The following is a 7,895-nucleotide window of genomic DNA, read 5'->3' as shown; positions in this document are numbered from 1 at the left end:
CTCATCCCCTGGAGAGCTGAATATCTGAATTACCCTACATCACAGCTTTTTCATTATAACCATTAAATGATTACCTGATTGTCCTAATACACATACTTCCACCCAGTTAAGCTGGTGTGGGAGAGCTAAAGGAGACTTTAATTGCTGTCGTCATTGTGCTATGTCTCCATTTTCCTGCCAAGCTTAGGCTCAAGTATAGCGTGCCTGATTGGGCTGCAACAACTTGCATAATATGATGTGACTATGTAGACTGTGCAATTTGACTTCTTTACAGCTGTAGTGAGAGCTGTAAAAAAAAAAAAAGTGAAGGGAAGCAAAATTGCCCAAAGCCATATATTTTTATATAAATACTCGTCATTCTTTAATGTAAAAAAAAATAAAAATAGGGCTTTGGTCAATATGGGGGGGTGTACATAAATATAACCATCTATATAAAAAACACTGTGTGTACATATATATAACCACATATATAAAAAAACCACAAAACTACAATAGCCCTGCTCAGCAAAGAATCTGTAATCACAGAATCCCTGGTTGGAAGGGACCTCAGGGATCATCTAGTCCAACCTTTCTAGGAAGAGCACAGACTAGACAAGATGGCCCAGCACCCTGTCCAGCCGAATCTTGGAAGTGCCCAATGTGGCCAAGTCAACCACTGCCCTGGGGAGAGTATTCCAATGGTTGACTGTCCTCACTGTGAAAAATTTTCCTCTGGTGTCCAGTTGGAATCTCCCCAAGAGCAACTTGTGTCCATTCCCCCTTGTCCTCTCCATGTGACTCTGTGGTAAAAAGGGAGTCTCCATCTTCTTTGTAGCTACCCCTTAAGTACTGGTACATGGTGATGAGATCCCCAGCACTTCTGCCAGTGAGTCATTTTTCAAAGTCACCTTGCTGATAAATTGTGTATCACACATCTTAGCTCTAAGGGAAAGGAAAACTGTTAAACAGCTGAGACAACAGGTCTCTCGGATTTCACTGGAGCCTCCTATAGGATAGGATGTGATGTGACACATAGCATCACGAGTCCCAGAAAAGCCTAGTAGAGGCCTAGCAAGCCTTGCTGGCTTGTTGTTCTTTAGAGCTAGGAATTTGTATGATCTAGCATTCCCATGGCAAGAGCACTCCTGATTGGTTATGTGCCGTTATCCTGGCAAGGATATCTTATGACTTCTTGTGAGTCACAGGTGGGTTATACCCTGGACTTAACTTGTAGGCTGTGTTCTCTGAACATTTTCTGGTTATTTAAAGAGCATTTGAGGCTGTTCATTCTTCATAAGATAAGTACATTTAATCTGTTCAGAATTTTGTCCTCTCAACCAGGCCACTACTGTAGTGAGTAGGTAGTAGTCATCATTGGTGTAGCCACTATATCTCCTCTAGCTGATGAGCCATTGGCACTGGGGTAAGAATATCCATACCTCTTAAACCAGTGGGTGTAAAACTAATATCAAGTCCCTTGGGAATCTTTTAGGGGGAACTGAGTAATACTGTATTGGTCTTTGGATGCAAAAAATACTCTGCTGTAGTCTTGAATGATTTGTAGAACTTGTGGACAGGGGGTAGTTCAGTGGTGCCAGATCTGGGTGTGATTGTCCATCTAGTAATGCATTAGACTTCCCCTTGCTACATCTGTTGTCTTGGGGAGAGAGGGTGGGAGGGCTGTGAAACTGATCTTGGTATGATCAGTAGCTCTAAAGCAAAACTAAATGTAGTAAGGAGGCAAAATATGATATTCTAATCCAGACTATAGACAGGTTTTGCTGCTACAGGCAAAATGAACTACTGCTGGTGTCCTTTAGCTTTGCCAGTCTGTAGGTTACAAGAGATGCTGGGGAAAAACTGATGCCTGTCTATGGTAATTCATGTACCTCTTATTCTGTGTTACTTATGTTGCTGTTATAAGTAGTGGCTATGATCCTTATAATTTATCTCCCCCTTTCCTTTCCCCTCCTCCCTTGGTCAGTACCTCTCAGACACCTTGGAAAAGTGGGTTTATGAAAAATAAGAGTATCAGACCACCACAATAATCTCAGAACTCCCATCTGACTGCTGAAAGATGCTGCTGCTTTGCCAAGATACAGTAATTGACAGCCCATCTGTTCTTGGTTTCTTGCAAACAAAGAAAACAGGTGACCTCCATAAAGGGTCTAGGCAAGCCTGCTTTATTTCACAGCTGCACCAGGCAAGGGACATTAATTCACAAGATCAGTAAGTGCCTCTCATCTGAGGGGCAGAAATCAAGACACCAAACCACGCCTTGACATAGCTGGATCATAACTTTAATCTGTTAACTCTGCAGCTGCAAGCTATATACAAAGCAAGTGCTCAGGTGAAGGAGGAGGAAATTCTGGAGAGGAATAACTGATATATAAGTATATTAAGGATTAAGATATAAAAAGCTGCCAAAGACTGGAAATGGAGGCAGCAAATATCCCCATAATGAAGTCAGGAGTCCCCCTCATTAAGGGAGTCACAAGAGTCAGCCACAATGTGAATGTAACCATTGTGGACAGACTAAGTCCAGTAAGATCACTGGGCACTCTTGCAATGAAGCTTGAAAATGGATCTATGTAGAAAATGAACAACTGAGACTAGAAACAAACACCTATTAACTATTCTTTGGTAATTTACTTACCTTGGACTAACACCAGCAGCACTGATGAGGGAACCAAACAAATGGACTCACTTTACAGCAATCCCAGAAAGCACCTGAGGAGAGCACTAGCAATCCTCCCTGGCTGACTTGACTGTACAAGGGAGAAAACTGCAGGAATTACCAGGAATAAGGTGTTTGGTGAAAATGGTGAGCACCGCCCTTGATATCATGAGTCGTTAAATATAAGAACCCTCTAAAACTTAATTTGTCGTTTTAGACCCTCATTGCTATGCTCAAGCCAGCACTGCAAATTAGCTTCTGCTTCCTTAGGAATGTCCATCACATAACACCCAATTGTTACTGAGGGGTTGCTACACAGTACTTACAAGCTGGGTATTACCAAACCCAGAATTAAGTCACTAGTTTGATTACCTGTGATTATGAATACTGAAAATGTAATACCCAAAGATACCCAAATTAACATGGTAGTCTACTGAAAAGAGCTGAGCAGTAAAATTAACTGCTTCCTACACTCACCAGCAGCACAAAAGATCCCACATGGCTGAAAAGTCAATAGCAGGAAGAAAAGTCTGAAGGTCTGTTCTTTTCTCTCCTTCAAGTGCCTAATGTCAGATAAACCAGAGTCTGTTCCCCCCCCACCCGAAACAGACTGTTACTGTGTAATCCTACTATCAGTGAAACATGTACTAGGGCAACTGCCCAGTTCTACAGTCTGAGCCAGCCTCAAAGGTCTACCCAGTTTAAAATAAAGCAAATTGAAGGTCTCCAGCATAGCTTGACAAAATGCCAGCAAACTCATTTCTGCTTGACAGAGGTCACCTCTGCAAGTACAATATTGCTACAGTAAAGACTAGGATGATTTGGGGTGGAGGAGGCAACCCCAAACAGACCATTCAGGAGGGCAGGAAAGAGCAAGGGAAGGAAATCATTAAGAAACATTGGAAAAGATAAGGCAGCCTGAAAATGCAAATGCCACCAAGTCTCAGTAGAGCACAGTGAGCCCTTCAAGAAGCTACTGAAGCTTAGTCACCAGACTGAATTCCATCCATTGTGGGGGTGTACCTACTATTTGAACAACGAGGTGCACCCAACTCACCTCCATACAGACCCAAGAGGTTCCCTGCTGTACAGCCATTCCTGCTCATCAATGGGAAACCCCTGCTTTTCTCACCATGATCCTGGATTTCAATTCTGATACATAAACTAGTAGGGCAACAAAATCAAATCAAGTAAGCAAATCTGTCTTTTTCTCCTATTTCTCCTATCACATTTGGACAGTTGGCATATCATCACCTTTCTCTGCCTCAATTTCTAACACTGACTGGACCAAAAGTGACATATGACTAACCACAAAATATTCTGAAACTTAACACATGTATCACTACAAGCATTTAAAACCACTGAAACGGGCTAGAAATTAAGTTCTCTCTGGCCCAATTTGTTTGCATGCTTGTACACTGTCTAGTTTGTTTCCAGTTTATATGGGAGCTTTTCATACAGCAACAAGGATGGCTCCCTCCCTATGAGAGATTATCTTTGCAAGAAAGCACCCTGAAAGGAGAAGACACAGAAACATGTGAAACTTGAAGAGTTTTACATCATTGTCCAGATTCTTCTGAGAATTGTCCAAAGCTTCCTATGCAAAAAAAAAAAGGGAGGAAAAGGACATTCAAACTACCAGGTGTGGTGGCACGCTCCCCCTCACCTGATCCTTTGCCCCTGACTCTGCTCAAGTGATAAGTACCAGTGGCAGTCCTGATAAGATGCTTCTGGTCATGATGGCTGCATCTGGCTCAAAGTGGAGTCCCAGGGGAAGAGATAACCACACAAGAGCTGAGAGCGAATTTATGGATGTGTATATTATGTCCTCCTAACCAGAGTGCTAATTAATATCTGACTCAGGCCATGCTTGGCAGAAGCTAACAACTGCAGCTGGTATGTAGGTATGGCTATGAGTTATTCATCTCGGCTGATGCATCCATTCAGATGGAACTGGTACGGAAAGAGGCTACTGTACAGACAACAGGTTGCAATGAGTTACAATTAGTGCCCAGACACTTCTGGTGAGAAGGTAAGTACCTGCACAAGGTGTGCGCAGGTTGATGACCTCTTGCGTCAGGTGGCTGAGTTGCAGGAGACAGAAGGCTGCACAGTGTTAGTGGAGCTGAGGCAGAGCTAGACAGGTGGTTTCAGAACCATGTTCCTGTAGCGGACACCACTGAGAAAGAGGCACCTCGGCCCCCTGGTGACCTGCAAAAGCAGGGCTCTGCTTCAGCCCCCACCCTCCAGCATCACCAACAACAACAGATTTGAAGCTTTAGCTACTGCAGACGCTCACAAGGTGCAACTGCACCAGCAACACAGAACAGATACCATAAAAAGAAGAGGCGAATGCTCATAGTGGGTGACTCTCTGTTAAAAGGCACTGCAGCGCCCATCTGCTGACCTGACAGGGAGTCATGAGAGGTTTGCTCCCTTCCGGGAGCTAAGATCCAAGACATCGCTGAGAGGGTGCCACAACTTGTCAAGAGCACAGATCACTGTCCACTGCTACTCTTCCATGTGGGCACAAATGACGCTGCAAGCCAGAGCCTGGGCAGAACTAAGGAAGACTATAAAGCCCTGGGAAAGCAAGTGAAAAATATTGGTGCCCAAGTCATATTCTCCTCCATACTACCTGTTGGAGAAAAACGGGCAGACAGAAATAGGCAAATAATGCAAATCAACTCCAGGATACGTGGCTGGTGTCGACGTGAGGGTTTTGGCTTTTATGACAATGGGATGTTCTTCAACAACCATAGGCTGCTAGGGAGGGATGGACTCCGCCTGTCTGGAAGGGGTGAGGGAATCTGGCAGCAGGCTGGCCAACTTGGTGAGGAGGGCTTTAAACTGAGGAACTCGGGGGGGGTGGAGGCCAAAGTGGCAATGCTAATGCCATCACGTCCAATGGGGGAATAAGCCAGGCCAACCAGAGCAGCGACAAAGGTGCTGTAGCGGCCTCACGAGATGACAACCAGGAGACCAACCATCTCAAGGGTTTGCATAGCTATAAGGGGGCCTCGTGCACCCCTCCAGGGAAACCTGCATGCTCAAGTGCCTTTCTGAAATGCCTGTACACCAATGCACGCAGCATGGGGAATAAACAGGAGGAACTGGAGGTCTGTGTGCAGTCACAGGGCCATGATCTGATTGCAGTCACAGAGACATGGTGGGATAGCTCGCATGACTGGAGTGTGGTCATGGATGGCTACAGGCTTTTCAGGAAAGACAGACCAGCAAGGCGAGGTGGGGGAGTTGCTCTTTATGTGAGGGAGCAACTGGAATGCATTGAGCTCTGCCTTGGAGTGGAAGGAGAACAAGTTGAGAGCTTGTAGGTAAAAATTAAGGGGCAGGCAAATACGGGCGACACTGCTGTAGGCATTTGCTACAGGCCACCTGATCAAGAAGAGGAAGTTGATGAAGCCTTCTACAGACAGCTGGAAGTAGCCTTACAATCGCAGGCCCTGGTTCTCATGGGGGACTTCAACCACCCTGATATTTGCTGGAAAAGCAGCACAGCGAGCCATGCACGATCCAGAAGGTTCCTGCAGAGCATCAAGGGCAATATTTTGATGCATGTGGTAGAGGAGCCAATGAGGCTAGATGTGCTGCTGGACCTTATCCTAACAAAGAAGGAAGGGCTGGTTGAGGATGTGAGAGTTGGGGGTAGCCTTGGCTGCAGTGACCATGAGATGGTCGAGTTCAGGATACTGCATGGTAGAAGCAGGGCAACAAGTTGGGTTACAACCTTGGACTTCAAGAGGGCCAACTTTGGCCTCTTCAAAGACCTGCTTGGAGGAATCCCATGGGCTAGGGCTCTGGAAGGCAGGGGGGTCCAAGAGAGCTGGTCAGTATTCAAGGACCACTTCCTCCGAGCTCAAGATCGGTGCCTCCCTTGGAGTAAGAAGTCAGGCAGAGGAGCCAGGAGAGCTGCATGGATGAGCAAAGAGCTTCTAGAGAAACTGAAATGGAAGAGGGAGGTTCACAGTATGTGGAAAAAAGGACTGGCCACTTGGGAGGAATATGGGAATGTTGTCAGGGTGTGCAGAGATGCGATGAGGAAGGCCAAGGCGTACTTGGAACACAGTCTGGCAAGGGATGTCAAGGATAAAAAGAAGGGATTCTTTAAATAAATCAGCATTAAAGGGAAGAGTGGGGATACAGTGGGCCCACTGCTGAACAAGGAAGGGGCCCTGGTGACACAGGATGCAGAGAAGGTGGAGTTACTGAATGCCACCTTTGCTTCGGTCTTCACCACTAAGTCACTCCAGTCTTCAAAAAGGTCAAGAAGGAGGACCTGGGAAACTATAGGCCAGTCAGCCTCACCTCCGTCCTTGGAAAGGTGATGGAGCAGTTCATCCTGGAGGTCATCTCCAGGCATGTAGAGGACAAGAAGGTTATCAGAAACAGTCAACATGGATTCACCAAGGGAAGATCATGCTTGACCACCCTGATATCCTTCTATGATGGTGTGACTGGCTGGGTCGATGAAGGGAGAGCAGTGGATGTTGTCTATCTCGACTTCAGTAAAGCATTTGACGCTGTCTCCCATAGCCTCCTCACAGGCAAGCTAAGGAAGTGTGCGTTGGATGAGAGGACAGTGAGGTGGACAGAGAACTGGCTCAACAACAAAACTCAGAGGGTTGTGATCAACGGGGCAGAGTCTGGATGGAGGCCTGTCACTAGTGGTGTTCCCCAGGGGTCTGTGCTGGGTCCAGTCCTGTTCAACATATTCATCAATGACCTGGACGAAAGGGATAGAGTGTAACCTCAGCAAGTTTGCTGATGATACCAAGCTGGGAGGAGTGGCTGATACACCAGAAGGCTGTGCTGCCATGCAATGAGACCTGGACAGGCTGGAGAACTGGGCCAAGGGAAACCTCATGAAATTCAACAAGAGCAAGTGCAAGGTCCTGCACCTGGGCAGGAACAACCCCATGCACCAGTACAGGTTGGCGGCTGACCTACTGAAAAGCGGCTCTGTTAGAAGGACCTGGGAGTGCTGGTGGGCAGCAAGGTGACCATGAGCCAGAACTGTGCCCTTGTGGCCAAGGCGGCCAATGGTATCCTGGGCTGCATTAAAAAGAGTGTGGCCAGCAGGTCGAGGGAGGTTATCCTCCCCCTCTACTCTCCCCTAGTGAGACCACATTTGGAGTGCTGTGTCCAGTTCTGGGCCCCCCAGTTCAAGAAGGACAGGGAATTGCTTGAGCAAGTCCAGCAGAGAGCTACCAAGATGATC

General features: G+C 46.5%; 1 protein-coding gene across 1 annotated transcript in view; it reads right to left on the bottom strand.

Moving 5' to 3' along the window:
- Nucleotides 1–7,895, bottom strand: part of LOC142049628 (ubiquilin-1-like) — a 131,361-nt gene that overhangs the window by 74,656 nt on the left and 48,810 nt on the right. The gene's annotated exons all lie outside the window — the stretch shown is intronic.

This window comes from Phalacrocorax aristotelis, chromosome W, assembly GCF_949628215.1.
Source record: "Phalacrocorax aristotelis chromosome W, bGulAri2.1, whole genome shotgun sequence".
NCBI lineage: Eukaryota > Metazoa > Chordata > Aves > Suliformes > Phalacrocoracidae > Phalacrocorax > Phalacrocorax aristotelis.
The sequence above is the reverse complement of the archived record's forward strand: the minus strand, read 5'-3'. Positions and strand labels throughout refer to the sequence as shown.